Source organism: Alligator sinensis, unplaced genomic scaffold, assembly GCF_000455745.1.
Source record: "Alligator sinensis unplaced genomic scaffold, ASM45574v1 scaffold324_1, whole genome shotgun sequence".
Taxonomy (NCBI): Eukaryota; Metazoa; Chordata; order Crocodylia; family Alligatoridae; genus Alligator; species Alligator sinensis.
Genome location: NW_005842188.1, coordinates 1,598,445 through 1,605,567, shown reverse-complemented (window position 1 = coordinate 1,605,567; position 7,123 = coordinate 1,598,445). Strand labels below are relative to the sequence as shown.

General features: G+C 43.3%; 1 protein-coding gene across 1 annotated transcript in view; it reads right to left on the bottom strand.

Annotated features, from left to right (window-relative positions):
- Positions 1 to 2,698: 2,698 nt before the first annotated feature.
- WDFY2 (WD repeat and FYVE domain containing 2) overlaps positions 2,699 to 7,123 on the bottom strand; it is a 123,072-nt gene continuing 118,647 nt past the window's right edge. Inside the window, exon 13 of the transcript XR_003094689.1 lies at positions 2,699 to 3,185. The gene's annotated coding sequence lies outside the window, so the exon portion shown is untranslated. The remainder of the gene's footprint in view (positions 3,186 to 7,123) is intronic.

Sequence of the window (7,123 nt, the reverse complement as noted above, 5' to 3'; positions counted from 1 at the left end):
GCAGCTGCTGCAGGTGGGCTGGGGGGCAGCTTTGCTGTCCATGCACTGTTCCTCTAGCACTGGCTTTGGCAGCCATTGCAGCAGCTGAGGGCTATGCTAGTAGTGGGGTTGGAGGGGCAGGGCTGTTGGCAGCCAGGAGCCCAGTGCCACCAGCCACTCACTCTGCCCAAGTCATAGGTGGGGATCAGGTGCCAAACTCCCAACGGACACAGCCCAGCCTCTGCATGATCAGGGCAGGGGACAAACTCCTGCCAAACCTGGCCTGGCCCCTGTGAGATCAGCAGGGACCCTGGTTTTCTCTGAGTAAAACCTCCCTCCAATTTTCAGATTTAAAAAAGTAACCCGAAATCCACATTTATCCAAGATTAAAATGAAATGCCATTAATATGAGAGAGAGAAAGAGATTTTAAATTATAGAAAAATGTGGATTTTTTTTTTTTTTAAGTCTGAAGACCGAGGATTTTTTTTTTTTTTAAATCAGAGAAAACCAGGATCCTTGATGATCAGATATACTTTATCTGATTTATAGATATTTACTTTTTATATTTTAACATGTTTTTTATAAAGCTTTTAATATTATACTGTCATTACTAAATTGTCTGCCTGCCACATCCCAAATTTCACACAACCTTGAAAATTTAAAATCAATAAAAATCAAAAGAAGTGCTTAGAAGTAAACACCAATCTTAGCCATCAAAATGAATAAAAAATAAAAATCGAATTCTGCATAGCCTATATAAAATGTAAAGCTATGATCACTTGGTGACCTGAAGAAATCCCTCTCATCTCCTATTGTGGGCAATTAACAAATTTCCTTTTTGCATGTAGGGCCGATACCATAAATTCTGTTTAGAAAGCAGCTCTCAATAGATGCCCTTAAATGAGATAAATTAAGTCCAATTAGTGCTCCTGCTGTCATCTTTGAGGAAGGGAATGCTCTTTTCTACCATTAACTTGCAGTGTTACTTCATATGCAATATTGTGGTTTTAAAACAAAAGATCAAAGCAGCAGCATTTTGGAGGGCAAGTTAAGGTTTTGTCTGCTTAACCAATCCTAACTTGATACTTTTATAGTTGCAAGTAAAGGCTCAAGCATGGGTGACTGGTGCCTTGTGATCCTGGGGGGGCCAGAAACCCAGAAGTGCCGCTGGTGCTTCTCTCAGCACCCCGACATGCTCGGTGGGGGAAGGGCACCAGCCGTCACCCCCCACTCCCTGGCCAGTGAAGGCCAATCTCACCCCCCACCACCCTGTGCTCCCCCTACATGTCTCCTATGAGCTCAGGTGAGCAGCTAAAGTAAACTTCTTAAAGGGTGGCTCCTGGATTGGGCTTCTTGCAGAGATTTGAGCTTGATATGCCAGACAGTGACCTTACTATAACTAGTGCTTTCAAATACTTCACATGACAGGTAAGAACCTCACTCTGGAGAGACAGAGAGAGAGAGAGAGAGAGAGAGAGAGAGAGGCAAGTTGGCTTGCTGGGCTGTAAACTTCAGCCTGGTGTCTCTTGTATGGCTGGTTATTGGGAAAAGGTCTGTCAAGTTTACAGAGTCAGCAACCATGGATACCAAGTGTTTGCATGCACTGTACAAGGTCCTGACACTGCAAAGCAGCTACTGCACACAGGAGAGTGGTCTGTTTCCTCATTTCTAGGCAGCTCAGCAGCTGTTGCTGGGGGTGTGCGGTCACCAAGGACAGCCCAGAAATTGCAAGTTAGAGGCCAAAGAAGCAGCTCTTACTGTGCGGCCACGTCAGATTCCAATGAGTCTGCAAATTCTGCTAAGTACCTTGTCAGAAGGACAAGGACATGAGAAGGAAAGCAGCAGCTGTTGCCAAGGTCCTGCTGCTCGACTCAATGAACCCAGAGGAACAAATATTCCATCCTGTACATGGTGCTTCAATTTAGGAAGCCTCAGAGCCAGATACCAAAAAGAGAACCCAAATTGGGTTTTACCTCAGTAAGGAAGCAGTTATGCTTTATACCGTCTGTATATTTACAAGTATGGTAATGGAAAAGAGAGGTTGTAGGTGCCTCCCTGTGTTAAATCTAGAATGAGATACCCATTACCATCAGGCAAGATAAACAAGGACTTTCCCACTTTAACTAAATATGTATATGTAGTAAGTCGCATAAATCAGGAGACAGCTGTAGTGCAACAATGTTGAGCCATGGCAATTAGGACTTTGCCTACTTCCAGACACCAAGCCCAACTTATCCTAACCAGGCCAGGGACATACCATGCAATAGCAGAAATATTTAAATAGTAGCTAAATAGCAAGCTTCAGGCCAAATCTGAAGCGTCAGCCCAAATGACATTACAATAATGAGGATCACTGTTTTTATACAATGTCTGAGGACAACTGGGAATATTACATTATTAGTTTACCAGAGATTATATAAACAAAGCAAGTTGCGTTTCTGGGCTATACACAAAGCTTGTCACCACTTTTGTGCAATAGGAGTCATCATCATGTCTAGATTATACATTTTCATGTAGTTTTAAAGTAACAAGCAATAATTAATTTCACATTTACTTATTATTCCCAAGTATCCAAGTTAGGATCAAATTGGAGATATGTTTCCAGCCTGTTCTCAATATACACAGAATAGTTGCGCAGGATTTTAAGACACGCCCATGTACCAAACGTTAGCAAAATAACCTGAAGTATAGTTATGTTACCCTTTATAGCATTTTTCTTGAAAAGACTCAAAGAATACACCTTTCAGGCAACAGTGTTACTAAAAATATTTTCAGTCCTTAATTCCTTCTCTAATCACAGTGAAGCAGTACAATGGGAAGGTTTGCACAGATATTTTATTTCCCAAATGTTTAGGCTTTACATTAAACAGAATTTTACATTGTTTCAGCTGTTAAATAAAAGGAACTCAAAAAAAGTGGTAAGATGTAGAGGGGGAAAAATACAGAAAAAGGAAAAAACATTCAGAATCTGCAGCATTTTTATGAACCGTTAACATACAGAACTTAAAATGGAGTTTTTCATTCCTGCATAATATAGATCCTCTTGCAATAAGAATTTCCTACCACTGATTTGAAAATACACCGACATCCTTCTTCATGGAATATACTGCCAAATAGCACAATGGGTATGTGCATTCTTGGCATTAAACATTCTTAGTTCTTTTTGCAGCACTTGAATGGTACACCTTCACACCTGCCATCTTTGCTACAGATTTAAAAAATGGCATGAAAGGACAGCTTTGAAGTGGATTCTGAAATTCAGGGTGAATAATCACTGATGTATGTTATTTTAAAATAAAATAGAGATAAAGTTATGCACACTAGAGAAGTTAGTGGAAGCATGATAGTGTTTGGACACAAGTTAAGAAGACATCATATGCAATAAACGTTTCTTGATATAGCAGTCTGCAAAGCTTTTTAAGTTGTTTATGTATTTGTTCTTCTCTAAATTAAGTTTTCATGTATGCATTACATAAATTATTGGTTTATTGTAAGCTACATAAATAGTGAAAAAAAAAAAACAATCAAAAGTGCACTTAAGTATTTTGGTCCATATTCTGTACTGACATATTTGAGTACCTCAAACTACAAGTGCACTATAAGAATGTTTTGAGACTAAAATTTGGTCACTGTGCTGGGGGATGGGAGGAAAAATCTAGACAAAATGCCATATGGTGATAGAGCATATTTGATCAAAAAAATTCTAGGACAACAATTCAAACCTAAATACATTAGTCATCCATTACAAATAACAGTACTAGATTCCAAATGGGGCTATATTGCCTCAGTTTTCCTCCCTTCAGGAAATCCCTTTAAACTAACAGGTCAAATGAGTTATGACATGATGAACCTACAGTGAGATGCTCTGTGTTAATAAAACTCAGATGACGTTCTTCATACCATGTATGCAAAACACATTAACACAAATGTTAATGGCAAAGTGACAATTTCCATATCAAACACGGATGAACAGATTATGGTTAAACAATACACTTTCTGCAAAGTAAAACAAAATCTGCAGCACTCCTTGCTCATGACATGGTAAAGGTTTCAGTCAGAGCCTGAAATGCAAGCACAGCAAAGGTCCCTAACTTCACTCTCTCTACCACAGTAAGATCAAACCTTTAAATTCCACCTTCCAAGATCCATAATTGAATTTGGATTTCTTTTTTTTAATTACCTTACTTAAAACATTTCTTGAAACCTTCTAATGTATTTTTTTCCTGTCTCTGAAAACATTCTGGTCAGTAAGGCATTTCTGTGCTCCTGTTTGGATAATTTATTTGCATAGGCATGAGTACATTATCACTAAGCATGTCTAGGCTCATTGCCCCTACACTCCCTTGCCCCCACCATTAGGCACATGTTCCTGAGGAAGTCTGAGCACCATCAACCCTATGGCACACCTGACTGTATAAGGCTGTCAGATCTCCCAAGCAAGCTAAACTCAACAAGCTTTTCTCTGGTCTTTGCAGAAGTTGTAGGGGGTTATTCATAGCAACATGCAGATGATGATTTTCAAGTCAAGTGTGCCTTTCCTAACTGTTTACATCTGAGGAAGTCTTGTTCCTTGTAAACCCTGAAGAACACTTGCATTGTAAACAAAAGGTAGTGTGTTCTCTAGTACCAGCGTTTTGACAGGGCTCTCACAGCATTGGTACCTTGTCACAGTTAGTTCTGCTATTCATAAAAAGCAAGAGTAGGGCTGATAAACATGCTTTTCATAAGCCATGCATTTTTGCAGCATGTACCACTGAACTAGAAAAACTGTTTTATTAGTGCCAATACATTCATAGTGCCTTCTTAAGGCATTTCCCTGTTTCCGAGATGCTAGTATTTTCATATTAGGTAGTGCTATGAATTGAGCAGTAGTCTCAAAATTGACATGGATGTAAGCTGTGTTCAAGGGAATGTGTCCTTGCATGATTTCTAGGAGTGAGGGTGAGATTCTGGCTCTCATTTGAGTGTCTTACCATTTACTTTAGCAGGAAGAGTTAGGTCAACACTAAGAACATCTGAAAATCCTATACTGAATATTAATTGTGGTGGATGGAAGTTTTCCATTCAGAGCTTAAAAATTCAATTTTTCCAAATGCATTTCTGGAAAGAAAGAAATAAAGAACAATACTGTTTACACACAATATGGTCAGTGACCCTAGACTACATTAGTCAATGTCTGATCTAGTGAGTGAAAGACAGACAGGGTTTGAACACTACAAGAAGTAGGGTTGTAAGGGTGAAATGATTCTCAGAGAGATGAGAATTGATGGTCCTTGCCTTTACAGAAGAACGACAACCCCCTATCCACGCATGCCCATTATTTGGAAACTGGTGGAAGCCATACCTCATGTGCCTTCCTCCTTGCTTTCCCCCCTTTCTCAAAAGGGATTACTTCTCCCAAACCGAAGCACCACCAGAGTACTTTTTGGTTATATTATATCTCCATTTCATTAATCAAAGACCGGTCAGTCCATCTTCAAGTATCAATATTTTCACAAGATTTTTAGATTTGTATGGAAAAACAGAGGGAAGACTTCAGTGCTTTTAAAAATGTCCCTGTTTTCAACCTGCTTTAGCCAACACTTTAATCCCTGCTTTTTTGTGGGCAAGAGCATTTCACTTTGCACTTGAAAAGACATCGCTAACTAGTTATGGGAAAGGGTCTTGGACAGGGGTGGGCAAAAGATTGCTGTGGGCCAGATCCAGCCTGCGAGGCCATTCTATCCGGCCTGCGGGGCCCCTAAGAAAATTTAGAAAATTAATATTTATCTGTCTTTGGTTCCTGTCAAAAGTCACAGGAACCAGGGACAGTAGGACCCAGGGGAAGCTTGTACGCTGGGCAGCCCAGAGGCGGTGGTGACAAACACTGCCTGGCGTGGCAAGTGTGGGGGCCGCAGCTGCTGCTGCCACAATGCAGCGCCAACAGATGAGCCTGGAGCCAGCGTGGGGCCCAAGCTGGCAGCAGGCGCAGGTTACAAGCTGGTGCTGAGCATGGGAAAATGCTCCCCCTCTATGCGACTTTGGTCAGGCTGCAGTTGGAGTACTGCGTCCAGGTCTGGGCGCTGTACTTCAAGAGGGATGTGGCTAGCATTGAGAGGGTTCAGAGGAGGGCCACCCGCTTGGTGAGAGGGAAGCAGGACAGGCCCTACAAAGAGAGACTGAAGGACCTGAACCTGTTCAGCCTCAGCAAGAGGAGGCTGAGGGGGACCTGGTGGCTGCCTACAAACTCACCAGGTGACAAGGAACAATGGTAATAAGCTGATGGAGAATAGGTTTAGGTTAGAGATCAGAAGGCAATATTTTACAGTTAGGGTGGCCAAAATCTGGAACCAACTTCCCAGAGAAGTGGTCCTCCCCCCTACCTTGGGCAAATTCAAGAGGCCTGATCCTAGCTACTATGAAACTATGAAAAGCAGCCTCTCACCTGCCCTGCGGCCGGTGCCCCACACTGCAGCTGCTTGCAGCCTGCATGGGGCTGCCTGTGCCTGCTCAGGACAGCTCTGCGCGGGTTATGAGCAGCTGCAGCAGGGAGCGCTGGCCACGGGGTGGGGCTGCTTTTCCCCTGTACTCAGCACCAGCTCATTCCCTGCTGTGGAGCTGGGGGTCGGGGCTGCACACTGCCCCCAGCCTGTACCATGGGGCTGGGGGGCACTGGGAGTGAGCGGGTACATGGGGCCCACACCAGTGTCCCAGGACCAGCACCGGCGGGGCCCAGAGCAGGTGGCAGGAGTACAGGGTCCCGGCTGGCAGGGGCTCTATGGAGCCGGGCCAGCTCCCTGCTCTCCCAACTGGTACAGCCCAACCCGGCCCCACAGACCCCTGCCACCCTGCGCCCTGCTCTGGGCCCCACTGGCACTGGCCCCGAGCTGTTGGTCCCAAGATGATGACCAGGGGGTGGAGCACCTGTCCAGGGGCAGGGCTACCCATGCGGCCGTCAACAGCTTGTCAAAACCAAGTAAGTGGCCCTCCACCCAAAATAATTGCCCGCCCCCGGTCTTGGAATATGAATAAAGGAACTAAAAATTATGCTTATGGCAACCCCTGTCACTATTTTAAAGACAGAAAAGGAGGGAAGATTTTTTCCTTAGTAACGGAAAGAGAAAGAGACAGCTAAATTTAACCATGAAAGTAAAGGGGGGGGGG